The sequence below is a fragment of the Lathyrus oleraceus genome, chromosome 5 (genome assembly GCF_024323335.1).
Source record: "Lathyrus oleraceus cultivar Zhongwan6 chromosome 5, CAAS_Psat_ZW6_1.0, whole genome shotgun sequence".
NCBI classification, from domain to species: Eukaryota; Viridiplantae; Streptophyta; class Magnoliopsida; order Fabales; family Fabaceae; genus Lathyrus; species Lathyrus oleraceus.
In genome coordinates, this window is record NC_066583.1 from 524365557 (window position 1) to 524378953 (window position 13397).

Genomic DNA, 13397 nt, shown 5'->3' on the forward strand with positions numbered 1-13397 from the left:
ACAATCTTCCTCGCTTCCATCCTCGGCTTGGTAGATCGGATTTTCAAAGTCATAATGAACAGTAGCAGAGTCATTACCAACAGGATCCAGAGTGGATATGGATCGGCAAATTGTTACGTGAGTGTGTGCAAGAAACATAGCTTGTTTGAAAAATGACAGGAAAGATAAAGAGCGCAATATTTGAATGCAAAAAGTCCATTGATCTATTGAATATGAATATGCTTATGAAAATGACAAACCCCTAACAAATTAGCCATTGTGCCTCGGGCATAGACACAATGCTTTAAGAAGTTTGATTGTAAAAGAAAATTAAAATTTGCAATTCTAGAATAAACAATAACAATTACTCCTGACTAAAGGAAATCGGGATAATGTCTTCAGTCTTCCAATTGTTGAGTCCGTCACCAATTGTTGGGAAAATCCAGCTATCTAAGTCGCAATCACTATCAGCATCTTCCATAGCATTAATCTGATTTTTGACTATCTTTCCAGAGTTAAACCCCAGGCCAGCTTTATCAGACTTGTACGGTACATTGATCAGTTGACCCCAACCAGCATGATCACCATTTTCAATCGCGGCTTGAGCATCTTTCAGAGAGATCATGACAGGGGGAGCACGAACAACCTTGGGCACAAGGGGAGTTGGCTTAAGGACAGGACTGGGTGGAGGAACCACTTCAAATGACTGAGAAGGAGTCTCAAAGAATTCACCATCCATCTCGACGTATTTGAAGGCTTGCACACTACTGACAATATACTCTTCTTCTCCACATACAGTGACAACCATGCCTGCTATTGGATACTTCAGCTTTTGATGAAGCGACGAAGCTACCGCACCTGCCCCATGGATCCAAGGGCGCCCCAACAAGCAGGAGTAGGCGGGACGAATGTCCATCACGTGAAAGGTAGTGTTGAAGACTTGAGGTCCTATCTTGATAGGGAGAACCACTTCACCATAGACAACACTCTTCGCACCATCGTAAGCACGCACCACAACATCACTAGGTTTCAGTTCAATGCCTTTGTAGTCAAATTTATCGAGTACAGCTTTCGGGAGCACATTCAAGGAAGAGCCGTTGTCGATCAACACGTGAGCCAGGGTGATCCCCTCACACTCGATGGAGATATGCAGAGCTTTATTGTGATTCTTTCCTGCTGGCGTCAGGTCAGCATCGGAAAAGCCTAGGCCATTGTCAACAGTCAAATTAGCAACATAATGTTCGAATTAATCGACGGATGTTTCTTGAGGCACATGAGCGGTCTTCAAGAATTTCATCAATGCATTGGCATGGGATTCAGAGGATAATAACAAGGACAACATTGAGATTTTAGACGGAGTATGCCCCAATTGTTCCACTACATCAAAATCGCTCTTACGGATGATTTTCAGCATCTCTTCCATTTCCTGTTTGGCAACATCTTCAGAAGTAACTTCGACCGATGTCTCTGACTGAGGAGGATTGACTGGTCTTTTTCCTCGAATTTCGGGAGCGGGAGGTGAGATTTCTGGGGAGTAGATCCTTCCACTTCGAGTAACTTTACTAGTCCCCACAATATCATTAGGATTAGCAGAACTACCAACTTGCTTTATGCCATGGATGTAAACGTCGCCTCCATAGTTCCACGGAATAGCTTTGCTGGAGGAATATGGCACGGGGCCAGGTGCGGTAATAATCAGGGGAGCCACTTTGGGCTCAGCGGTAATCTTCACAGGCACTCTAGTAGCGGTAATCTTCACTGGAGCTTTAGACCTAGCAATCACAGATACCTCTTCAATAGAGTTGTCCACCTTAGGAACCCTTTCAAATAGAATTGTACGATCATCCATCAGCCGTTGAATGCCGTTCTTCAACTTCAAACAATCATTGGGTCGGAGTACACAGAGATCGCAATCTTCAGCACAACCTGGAAATAAACCAGCTTGCAATAAATTCTCCTTAACGATCAGGAGAGGAGATGCTAAATCAGCAACGTCAGTAACGTGAGAATTGTCGTCCACAACATTAACATTCTGGTCATGATTAGGCATAGGTGTTGTGATGACATTGGGGGTCGCCGGAGGATCAAATTCAATTTCTCCAGCGTCGATCATATCCTGAATCTTGTTCTTCAACAACCAGCAATCATTCGTATCATGTCCGGGGCTATCGGAGTGATAGGCACACCTGGCGTTGGGATTATAACGAGGAGAAGTAGTGTTGGGATTTGCAGGAGGGCCTCTGAGGGTAATCAAATTGGCCTTTAACATACTCTGCAGTGCTTGGGTTAAAGTCATATTGATCTTGGTAAACTGTCTTCTCGACCTGTCTTGTTTGTGTTGGAAGTTCTGAGATGGCGGTGCGGCAATTGTAACTGCCCCAATAGTATGGTCACGATTCTTCTTGTTATGCTTCCTCTCACTGTACACAGCATTTGATTCATTCTTTCCCTGATAGGACTTTTTGGTGCTTGCAGAAGTAGCTGCCTGTATCTTTCCACTTCGAATGTCGCTTTCAACCCGTTCACCTGTCAAGATAAGTTCAGTGAAACCTGACGAGGAACTTCCCAGTAGATGGCTGTAGAATGGGCCAGTCAGTGTACCCATGAACATGTCCACTAACTCTCGATCAGTCATAGGGGGTTTGACTCTGCCAGCCAAATCTCTCCACTTTTGAGCATATTCTTTGAAACTTTCTTTAGAGCCCATAGTCATATTTTGTAGCTGTAGCCGAGTAGGCGCTAACTCAGAATTATACTGGTAGTGCTTGTAGAAAGTTGTTGCTAAATCAGTCCATGTGCGGATGTTAGAGCTTTCAAGCTGATAATACCACTCTAACTGTGTGCCAGACAGACTCTCTTGGAAGAAATGGATCCACAGTTTCTTATCAGTAGTGTGCGGCTGAATCTTTCTCACATAAGCCCTTAGATGCATCTGAGGACAAGAGGCACCATCATACTTAGTGAAAATGGGAACCTTGAATTTGCGGGGAATGACCACATCAGAGACCAGACCCAAGTTTTCGAAATCCAGACCGGGCACTTTCTGCCCCTCCATAGCTAGCATACGTTCTTCCAGTAACTTGTACTTATCATCCTTCGGAGAGTACTGTTCATGTTCATAATCTTCATCGTCGTCCTCAGAATTGACGAGATTAGGATTCTCATCTTCCGAATCATTCTCGGTCTCTTCTTCTGAATCCTTCGGAATTCTAATCTTGACTCCTGTAACCTGTCCCTTAAGCCTTCTCCCGGGTTGATGTAACCCACAGGTTTCTGGTCCTTCTTCTTCTCCATCAAAAGAGCTTTCAGTTCTTCCTGCCCCTTAGATAAGCTCAGCATCATTTCCTGGAATTGAGCATTCTGGGCCTGGAGATCTTTGACAGTTTGTTCGAGAGCCATTGTTCAATCTGTTTGAATCTGCTGGAATCTGTTTGATAGGAAAATCGTGAGAACACTGATCCTTTAGAATACCTGTTATGCGATGCAATGCAATGTATGAAATGTTTTCAAGGACTTTCGGGATTTAACTTTGCATAAACTAACAAAAAGAGCTTTTTTTTTCTTTTCTCTTTTGTTTTTGCTTTTGTTTTTGTTTTTTTTTATTTTTTTTTTAGCAGAGTTAAATCCCTAAATCCTTGAAATGGTTAGTACAATGCCATGATGTTATAATGTTATGTTGTTATGATGTCATGTTGTTAGATAAATAACAAGCACAAGCAAGTCACACAACAATCATTCCTAGGTTTTAAGGCTTGCGTGAGTTCCATAGGTAAATACCCTCCCCACTGAAGTTTGGTTGGTTCAACCTGTCTTAGAATAGTAACCGGGTTCTAGAAGGATCTCAAATCATTGACCTTTCCTTAAGTCCACTTCAGTGCAACACCAAGTGGTTGACCGAAGCTTCCCTAAAGTCCAATCTCAAAGAGTGTAGTATCGAGTCTCAACCAACTCCAGTCGGAACCGAAACCAGTTATCTCACTACTTTCTAATGGCCAGGATGAGTCAATTAGGGTTCTAAAGGTCTGGTTAATGCTTTTATGACACCACGCGAATGCCAAATATTTCCTCAACTAACATGAGGAACATCAGGACATCCAAAGTGCCACATTAACCGTAGCCATCATTTTGACCATTCCAGTATACGCCGGACAGTCGCGATGATCTCTTGCTACTTACCTAAGGTACACTAGATCCGGGTGTAGGATCTTTCACTCAAGCATAACATACCCAAGCAATCCCTTAAAAATAAATCAGACAAATTGAATAAGTGATCTTGTTTTTAAGGTAACCTCTCTTTTTAAATATTTAGGGTCCCCAGCAGAGTCACCAGTTCTGTCATACGGTGAACTGGACTTTTTTGTGGTTTTAATCGCAATGTCGCGGTTAGCAAGAGTCGCCACCGACTTTTCTTTTATCCAATAAGGAAAGGTGGAAAAGAACAGGAAAAACCTTAATTTAGATTTTGGGTTCGGGAGGTACATTATACAAAGGGAAGGTGTTAGCACCCTTTGTATCCATGGTTATCCATGGGCTCTTAATTGCTCGATCACTTATATTATTTTTGTCTAAAAAAAAAGTGTTTGTGAATTGTTTAGAAAAATTGTTTTGAAAAGAGAATTTAACTTTGTAATGATTCTTGTATGAATGTATACAAAGTGATTATCTCGTTTAGTTTTGAAAATTGTTTAGAAAAATATAACTCGGTAATGATTCTAGTATGAATGTATACCAAGTGGTGATTTTCTGAAGGTATTTTGAAAGGTGTGAGGTGTGAAAAAATGTTTTAGGTTGTGAGCCAGCAATTAAGAGTTATACCGACCCAAGGTCTTTATGAGTATTTCCTATCCTTATGAGGGTAAAACTGTCCTTATTATTGAGAAATAAGTAGTTTTATCCTTTGGATGTAAAAGGGTCATCGTAGGGTCATCGATAGGTCATTGAAGGCAACAGTTACGAGGATATCTTAGCATTCGAAGGGACTATCATCTTTTAACCGTAGGCAACATCGAAGGGTCATCGAGGGACAAAGTTGCATATTCGAAGGCAACATCCGAGGGACTATAATTTATTTTATGATGATTTAACCGAAGGGTCTTTGCTAAGGGTATCCCCACGTTCGCGGGACATGACCGTAATATCGTAATCGTAAGGCAACAAAGAGAGGTCCAAGATCACTTATTCAAAGGCAAAGTTTTACAATTAATTATATAATTAGGATGAAACTCCACATTAAAATTATTAAAAATAATATATTAAAAAATTAATACATTAGAAATTAATACATTAAAAATTAATTTAGGGTGAAACTCCACAAGGGTATCCCACAAATAAAGTGAAATACCTAGCCAATAACCTTTTCCTGGGATATGTGAACCTTTACGAAACTCAAAAAAAGAAACATGTCAGAACACCAAATCAGGGTGCAATCGAAGATTACACCGGAGAAATATCACAACAATAAATAGGATAGGATGAATAATGCATGGCTATGATAAAAACATAAAAAAAACAGACTAGAAGAATCAGGTACTGTCTCGTTCGCCTCTGCCTCGCCTAGCGAAGGTCACGGATTTTGAATTTGAAAACAGCCCCATGTTAGGAACTTTGAATTTTATGGCATTTTATCACAGGAATAACATGGTCAAACATTCAGGGTATTCAGGCGTATTTAGATTCCCATACGAAAGCAAATTATATATCAACATTTAATCATGATACATTATATATGTAGATATGGCCAATTGAAAGTATAAACAATAGAGATACGCAAACCTGTTTGCCAATTCAAGGTTGAAGGGATTGACCACTTGTAGTATCGGAATAAGTTAGGCAGCGGGAATTGGACGGCGATGGCTTCGGTGCAGATGGGCTGCCTTCAGGGTTTCTTTACTCTGAATTCTCCGGGTAGGCAGGGTTCCTATGCCAAAGTTTCTATCCGTCCTTCTCTGTTCTCTCTCTTTCTTTTTCCTCAAGGTTTTGTTCCAAGGAAACCTCAGAGTGTTTTGCTTCTCTTCCTTCTTTCTCCAGTGAATCTCCCAGTGTAAACTCCAAGTCTAACTCCCCCTACTGAAACTTCAGTATTTATAGACTAATTTCGTGGGTAATGGGCTTGGACTGAGGGAGACCCAAGTCCAAAATAATTTGTTATATTTTATTTATTTATTTATTTTAATTATTTAATTAATTAATTAATTAATTAATTAAAAAAAAAATTCTCTTTTTTTTTTTTTCGTTTTTTTTTTTCGTTTTTTTTTTTCGTTTTTTTTTTTTTTTTTTTTTTTTTTTTAGGAAAAATGATGGGTAATTTTTGGGGTATGACAAATAGGATATATGATTCTAGTATCTAACCATTTTATGATCTCTTTCTTGACCACTTCCTTCGTGGTGGGATTCAACCTTCTTTGGATCTCAATATTGTTCTTGGCATTATCTTCCAATAGTATTATATGCACGCAAATGGTAGGACTAATGCATTTGATATCAAATATCTTCCAAGCAATGGACTTCTTATGTATCTTTATAAGTTCCAAGAGTTGACACTTCTGCTCATCAGATAGGTCAGTAGCAATGATAACTGGCAACTTCTGTCCTGCCTCCAGATAAGCATATTGTAAATAGGTAGGTAGTTTCTTAAGCTCTAATTCAGGGGGGAACCTCCATTGATGTAGTATTATTTTTCTTTAATTCATATGTAAGCTCCAAAATATTCATAGGTTCTCCATTCTTATTGTACTTGCACAACGGTCCACTTATGATTCCTTCATCCATTTCAACTTCTTTGTTTAACTTGCCAAATTATTGCTCTATGTTGTTGCTGTTTTTTAGTAGATTCTTGTGAACTATGTTTTCCCAGCCGGAGATCATTGAACAATCAGCAACTTCTTCTTCTGGATATTGTAATGCTTTTAATACATTGAAGATAATTTATTGTACATTGACTCTCATGGTTAGCTATCCTTTTTCTATATCTATCAAAGTCCTTCTTATAGATAAGAAAGGTCTTCGCAATAGGATATGAGTCTCTTCATCAACATTGAAGTCCATAATGATAAAGTTAGAAGGGAATAAAAATTTATCAACCCTTACCAACACATCTTCAATCTTCCCTTGAGGATAGTAAATGCTTATGTCAGCTAGTTAGAGGGTGATAATTGTTGGTCTGGCAGTTCCAATTCCCAACTTCTTAAAGATAGATAAGGGCATAAGATTGATGCTAGATCCAAGCTCACCTAATGCCCTTCCACATAATGGATCTCATATGTTACATGGTATAATGAAGGTTGTATTTTTTGAGATGTGATAACTGACGACTCTGCTGAGAAATATTTCTCTTTCAAGAGAGAGTCAAACTTAATTTATTTCAATTCGCGATGAATGTTAATATTATTTGTTTGTTTTCTTAGATATTTTTTTCTCTTTATCTTATTGTGTTATCTATGCTATCTACCATTTGGTTCACTGATACTGTGATAGGGGCTCTATATGCTTGATGCGTTTTGTGAGATAAGCTATGTACCTGAGCCTTAAGTAAAACCTTAGAATCAGAAGTTGTGTAGTATTGGACCGAGGGGTTTACACCTCCTTCGAAAAATACGAAGACTCCATCTAGAGTAGATTTGTTCGGAACTTTCTTTACGGTGTGTCTAGATATTATTTTGTTGGAATTTTCGATTAAGATCCGTGACTCTAGGAACCTCTTGAACCAAGAAACCCGTTATTAAGGTCGATGATTATGTAGTATTGAACCGAGGGTTCTACACCTTACCGGAACAACACAAAGATCCCACCTTGATTAGATTTATTGGGATTTTCATCATGATTAGCGCAGCCCATCATTACGCTGAAAGTTCGAAGAAGGTCCGTGACTTTAGGAACCTTGTTTAGAGCTAGAACCCATTCTCAGTATTGGCGATTATGTAGTATTGAGCTGAGGGGCCTGCATCTCATTCGAATAATATAAAGATCCCACTTAGAATAGATTGATTCAGAACTTTCATCATGGTATGGCTAGCCCATTATCGCGATGAAATTTTGAATTTGAAAACTAAACTGCGAGACGAGAATCGAACTTAAAATAATTGCCAGATGATAACTAGATTTGACAACTTGCTACCAGACGGGAACTGGATTTTAAACTGGATACCACCAGATAGGTACTGGAATTTAATGGATTACAAGATGAGAACAAGATTTGACTTCCAGATGAGAACTGAACGTTAATTGATTACCATACGAAAATTGGATTTGAAATTGAATGAGTTTTGAGCGAGAATCAGATTTTGAAGAAGAAAACAATTTTGAACTTCGCCAGCCAAGTACTTGTCTTTACGGGTTCCAAACGGTTATGGGCTTTGATGGATTTACATAGTATAATGTTGATGACAGATAGTCTTTAGGAATGAGAGTGAGTGCCACACATGACTCGTGTTATGCATGATGATTGAGATGTATTTTTATGCATGAAGTAAGATGATTAATCATGCGATATGTGTTAGAAATGTGAGAAGTGTGATGATTGGTTGATGTATGTGGTATACTAATTTTGTTCCAAAGGATATTGGGCTTTAGGGTAAGTTCCAAGTGAGACGGGCATTTTGTAAGGTGCCAAGCAATGTTTGGCTTTTGTAAGGTGTCAAGCAAGGTTGGACTTTTGAGAGGTTCCAAACAAAGTTGAGCTTGGGGATTTTAAGGCGTTGATTGAGATCAGGCTCTTTTATTATAAATGTTGGGTGCCAAATGATGTCGGGCTTTTGACTTTTTATGCTTGTGCCACAAGGCTTTTTGATGACGACAAATTCATGCTATGGGAATATGCCCGATGAATGAGATGATATGCATGACTTAATGCTAGAGTGATGCAACATGATTGATGCATGATGATGTTTTTTGCGATGACTTGAATGTTTCAACAAGTGCCCATTTTGAGGGCTATGAATGGTTAAAATTGAACATAAGAGCTCTTTTATGGTAAAAACTCTTTCTCGAGGGAAAAAGGTTATTTGATGGGAGATGGTTCTTGCATGATCTTCCGACACTCATTTTGAACTCGATCGTTGTTGGTGTATTATATGATTTGCCTAATCATCTTGAAATATGGAGAGAACTCGTCTCTGGAGTTTATCATGCCCTAGTCTATTGGGTCTTTGAAGAGATTCGCCTCAATACGAGTTTTGAAGCAAGTTGTCATAATATGACCTTAAGACGCCTTGCTCCAATATTATGAATCTTGAAGCAGTCTTCCCTTGATCAACTGACTATTGGAATGGTTTATCTCTGATTGACTGATCTTAGAAGGGTCGACTTCACTATATTCTTGAGGTGGCTTGTCCTAGTATAAGCCTTGGAGAGATTTGCCTCGAATCGGGCCATTGTTGAAATTTCCTCGGTGCTAAATGCTGATTTGCAAATAAAATTGTTCCTTAAAAATGGTAATCCTAATGCAGTGCTTATGCAAGTTTTGAAATTGAAAGTTGTTTAATGAGACAACGTTGTGATGTATAGTGAAGGGATCAATAATCTAAGCGCAATGTTGACTTAGACGTTCAAAGTGTGAAAATGGCGATAGCGTGACACAAATGAAGATTATTCACAAAGATCTTTGGAGTCAGGTTAATGCAAATTCACTGTAGTATGCTTTCAAAATAAACATTTCTTCAATCAGACCTTTTAAGGATTGTAACGTGGCATGGTTTACGGTTTTCGAAACAATAGGATATAAGGCTCAATTTTTTTTAAAATTTTAACCCACCTCATTTTCCTTTATGATCTTAGATCCTATGTTCAATTAATTCAACACACATTCAATTTCCAAGAGAATTTTGAAGGTGAAAATGTGATGGTTCGAGAACCAATGAGGTTTTTTGTTTAAGGTGGTTGTCACCCACTTTTGTTTGGTAGTGACAATTTTTTTGTTTTTTTCAAGAATTTTAGTGACCGTTTTCCAATTCTTTGCTTTTTTTATCCCTAACTTTTTCCTGGACCACTCTTTCGATTTTTTATTCCACTAGGATGTCCTATTTTTTTCCTAAGTTGTTTTTTAGGTTCTTGACTTAGCATGATTTTTTTTCTATTTTTGAATGATTTCCACGAAATTCACTTTTTCAGTGAAAAGGTTGTGACTTCCACGTTAATGGTTGGTGAGGAAGAACCACTCTTTTTTTTGGTCTTTCACGACTTCTTCGACACTTCATGATGTGTGAGGAAGAATATATGGTTGAACCTCTTATTAGGAGGTGTATATATGGAATGATTCTCATAGAGATGGTATGATTCTCTTGAACTTCGAATGCATAGCCGAACTAACTGAAAAAACCACCTTACCCCTGGTTAAGCGTGAGGGTTTTTAGTATAGAAAGAAACACCTAATTCTGGGCTCAAAGGGGTTGACTAGGGATTAACTACTTAACTCCTTGGTGTTTGGGATTTGAAACAATGCCTTACATCGTCAGTAAAGTTTTATTCGAAAGCATACGTCAGTAATTTTGGATATTTTATTTTCATCATTGTCCTCACGATCTTTGCTTAAAAAAAGTGAATGGGAGAAGTATTGACATTTTTTTTTCGTTTTTATGATAAAAATCGAAAAACGAGTGAACATGAAAGGATTGATTCAAAATACACATGCTCATTTCATTATTATTATCGTCTAAAAATAACAAGTTTACAAGCAAGTCACATTTAACAAACTAAGAAATTACAAATGAAAATGATAGCCTAATTATCGCTAGCGTTGAGGAAACTCTCTTGTGCTTGACTCATCATTTGATTTGGATTTCATCACCCACTCCGAGATCGAAGTCAATAGGTTTGTCGAGGCTGAGAAGGTGCTTCAAGTTTTATCATGATTTGACATTGAATCCTTCAAGTCTCCTTCTTCTTCAGACTTATCTAACACCAGGTTCTCAACTTTTACTGCATCTGGGAGACTGTCGTTGATTTTTCTTGTATTTTGTTTTGGAGTCGGCTTGTGTGTTACAGTCTTTTGCCTTTTTTAAATCCATAACTTTTGTCTGGACCGCTCTTTCGAGTTTTCAGTCCAACGTGATGATACCCTTTTTTTCCTAAGTCGTCCTTTCAAATTTTTGACTTAGCAGACTCTTTTTCTCTTTTGTTTCTTTAGGCACAATATTTATATTTGACTATGTCAGAGCTTACGGGGAGTGAAAACTACTCTCCTTTATTGTAAGAATTAAAGTGCCGCCTTCTTTTCTATAAGGTTCAGTTAGTCAAACATTGCTTGGACCTATTGACCCTTGACGATGATGAAGGGAAATATGATTAAGATTTTGCGGTTGAGGGATGTAGTTATGATGCCCCAACACTCACAACCACATGTTCTTGATCTTCTTCTTTTTTTCATCAAAGATTGCATGACTATCACCACCTCTCCTACTTTCTCTTTCAATTCGTTGGCTTCGCATTTCAAACATTCTTGTCTTAACACAAATTCTTCCATGACTTGTGAGAATGAGTTCAATATTAGCATGGAATACCACTTGGGTTTTATTCGGTGGGCGATGACAGGGTATGCATTAGTTATGAATGATATGCAACCAAAGGGATTCTATGAATTGAAATGCAATATGTTGAAATTTTTTATTTTAATGAATGCAATGTAACTTCATATGTGGGCTCAGGAAATTGAGGATTTGGAATCGTATGGTTGATTCAAAAACAAAACAACATATATGGAAAGGCTCCTCACGATAGGATAGTTCTAAGTTTCTCAACCCAACCCCTCATAAAGATATGCTCTAGGGTTTTGGTGGCTGTTTAAGAACAAACCCAAGGTCATGGACCACAGATGAAACTTCATCATGATATCGAGCTTAGCCAATTCAAGATGAAATCCCAAAGGGTCTTCCTTAGGTAGAGCCTTCGTATAGACCTAGTAAGATGTTCATCTTATAGGCTATACAAAAGTCTCAACATTCTAGTTCTATAAGAGGTCCCTAGAGTCATTGACCAAGTTCGAAGTTTTGTCACAAAGATGGGCTAGCCAACTCATGATGAAAGCTTTGAACTGATCTACTTTACGTGGAGTTGTCGTAAAAAACCTGTTGGGATGTGCATCCTATTGGCCAATATTAGACAACATCTTACTTAAGCTTATGTTTCTTCTCGAGCTCGGGTGTAGAGTTTATTCTCGAACAATAATCCAAAATCCACAATATTATATAAGATATAAGATAAAAATAAAGGAGAAAAATAAAAATAAAGCAGAAAATAAACAAAATGAAACAAAAAATAAAATAAAACACAAGAAAACAAACCACCCCCATAGAACTAAAGGATATGCTTGACTCTCTTTATGGAGGTGTTCCTCAGTCGCGACAAAAAAAAATACTTGAGCGTCTAAACACTCGAAATAGATACAGAGTCGCCACCAAAGTTTTTATTTGAAGGGAAACTTCGATAAAACCCTTAAAGGAAGAAAACATGGTCATCACAATCAGTTGAGGGTTCGGGAGTCGGTTATGTGAGGGGAAGGTATTAGCGTCCTTCACATCCATTGAACTTAACGAGAACCTCCTAATAGGCTAGAGTTAAGTGTTTTTAAGGGAATGTTTGCAATCGTTTTGTTTATTTATTAAAAAGGATATTTACAAAAGATTTAAAGAGGGAAAATGTTAGTTTTATATTATTGCGCTCGCCAGGGTTTTAAAACTCTATGCCTATGTATTCATAAAATGCAATCTTTTTGATCTTTTTTTTAATGAATAACCAAAATAAACTCAAACCCGTGACCTTGTATTTAACATTCATGGACACTTACCAATTGAACTGATAGACACTTTTGATTTTTTTTAAAATTTTTTAAAATGCTAAAAATAAAATATAATAAAAAACAAGCGAACAGTACGACGCAATCCATCTCACATAATGGTAATGTTGTTTTGTTTCCACCTCTTGCAAGACAATTGTTATATTTTGAAATAATCTTCCAATATTGTCAACCAAAGAAAACACTCCATAATTGATTGATTTCATAGGTTGACAAAATTGAGAAATTTATTAATAAGCATATTGTAAATTGCAAGCAATGTTGTTGTTTCATAATTCAAGTCTTTATTTGAATATTGCAACACACAAAGAAAGTGGTGAATGGTAAGAAATTGAAAAAGAAAACAATACATGTTACTTTTCAATTTTTTACCATTCATAATTTTTTTGCAAGTAATATATTATTTCGATTCTTTTATAAAATCGAGGTGTTAAATGCCACTTTTCACCTCAGTTTTGTTTAAAAATCGAGGTGAAATTGTTTACTATAATATATATATATATATATATATATATATATATATATAATATATATATATATATATATATATATATATATATATATATATCTTAGTTTGTAGTATTCAATTTCACTTATCTAAAAAGCATATAATAAAACAACTTCCACATAACTC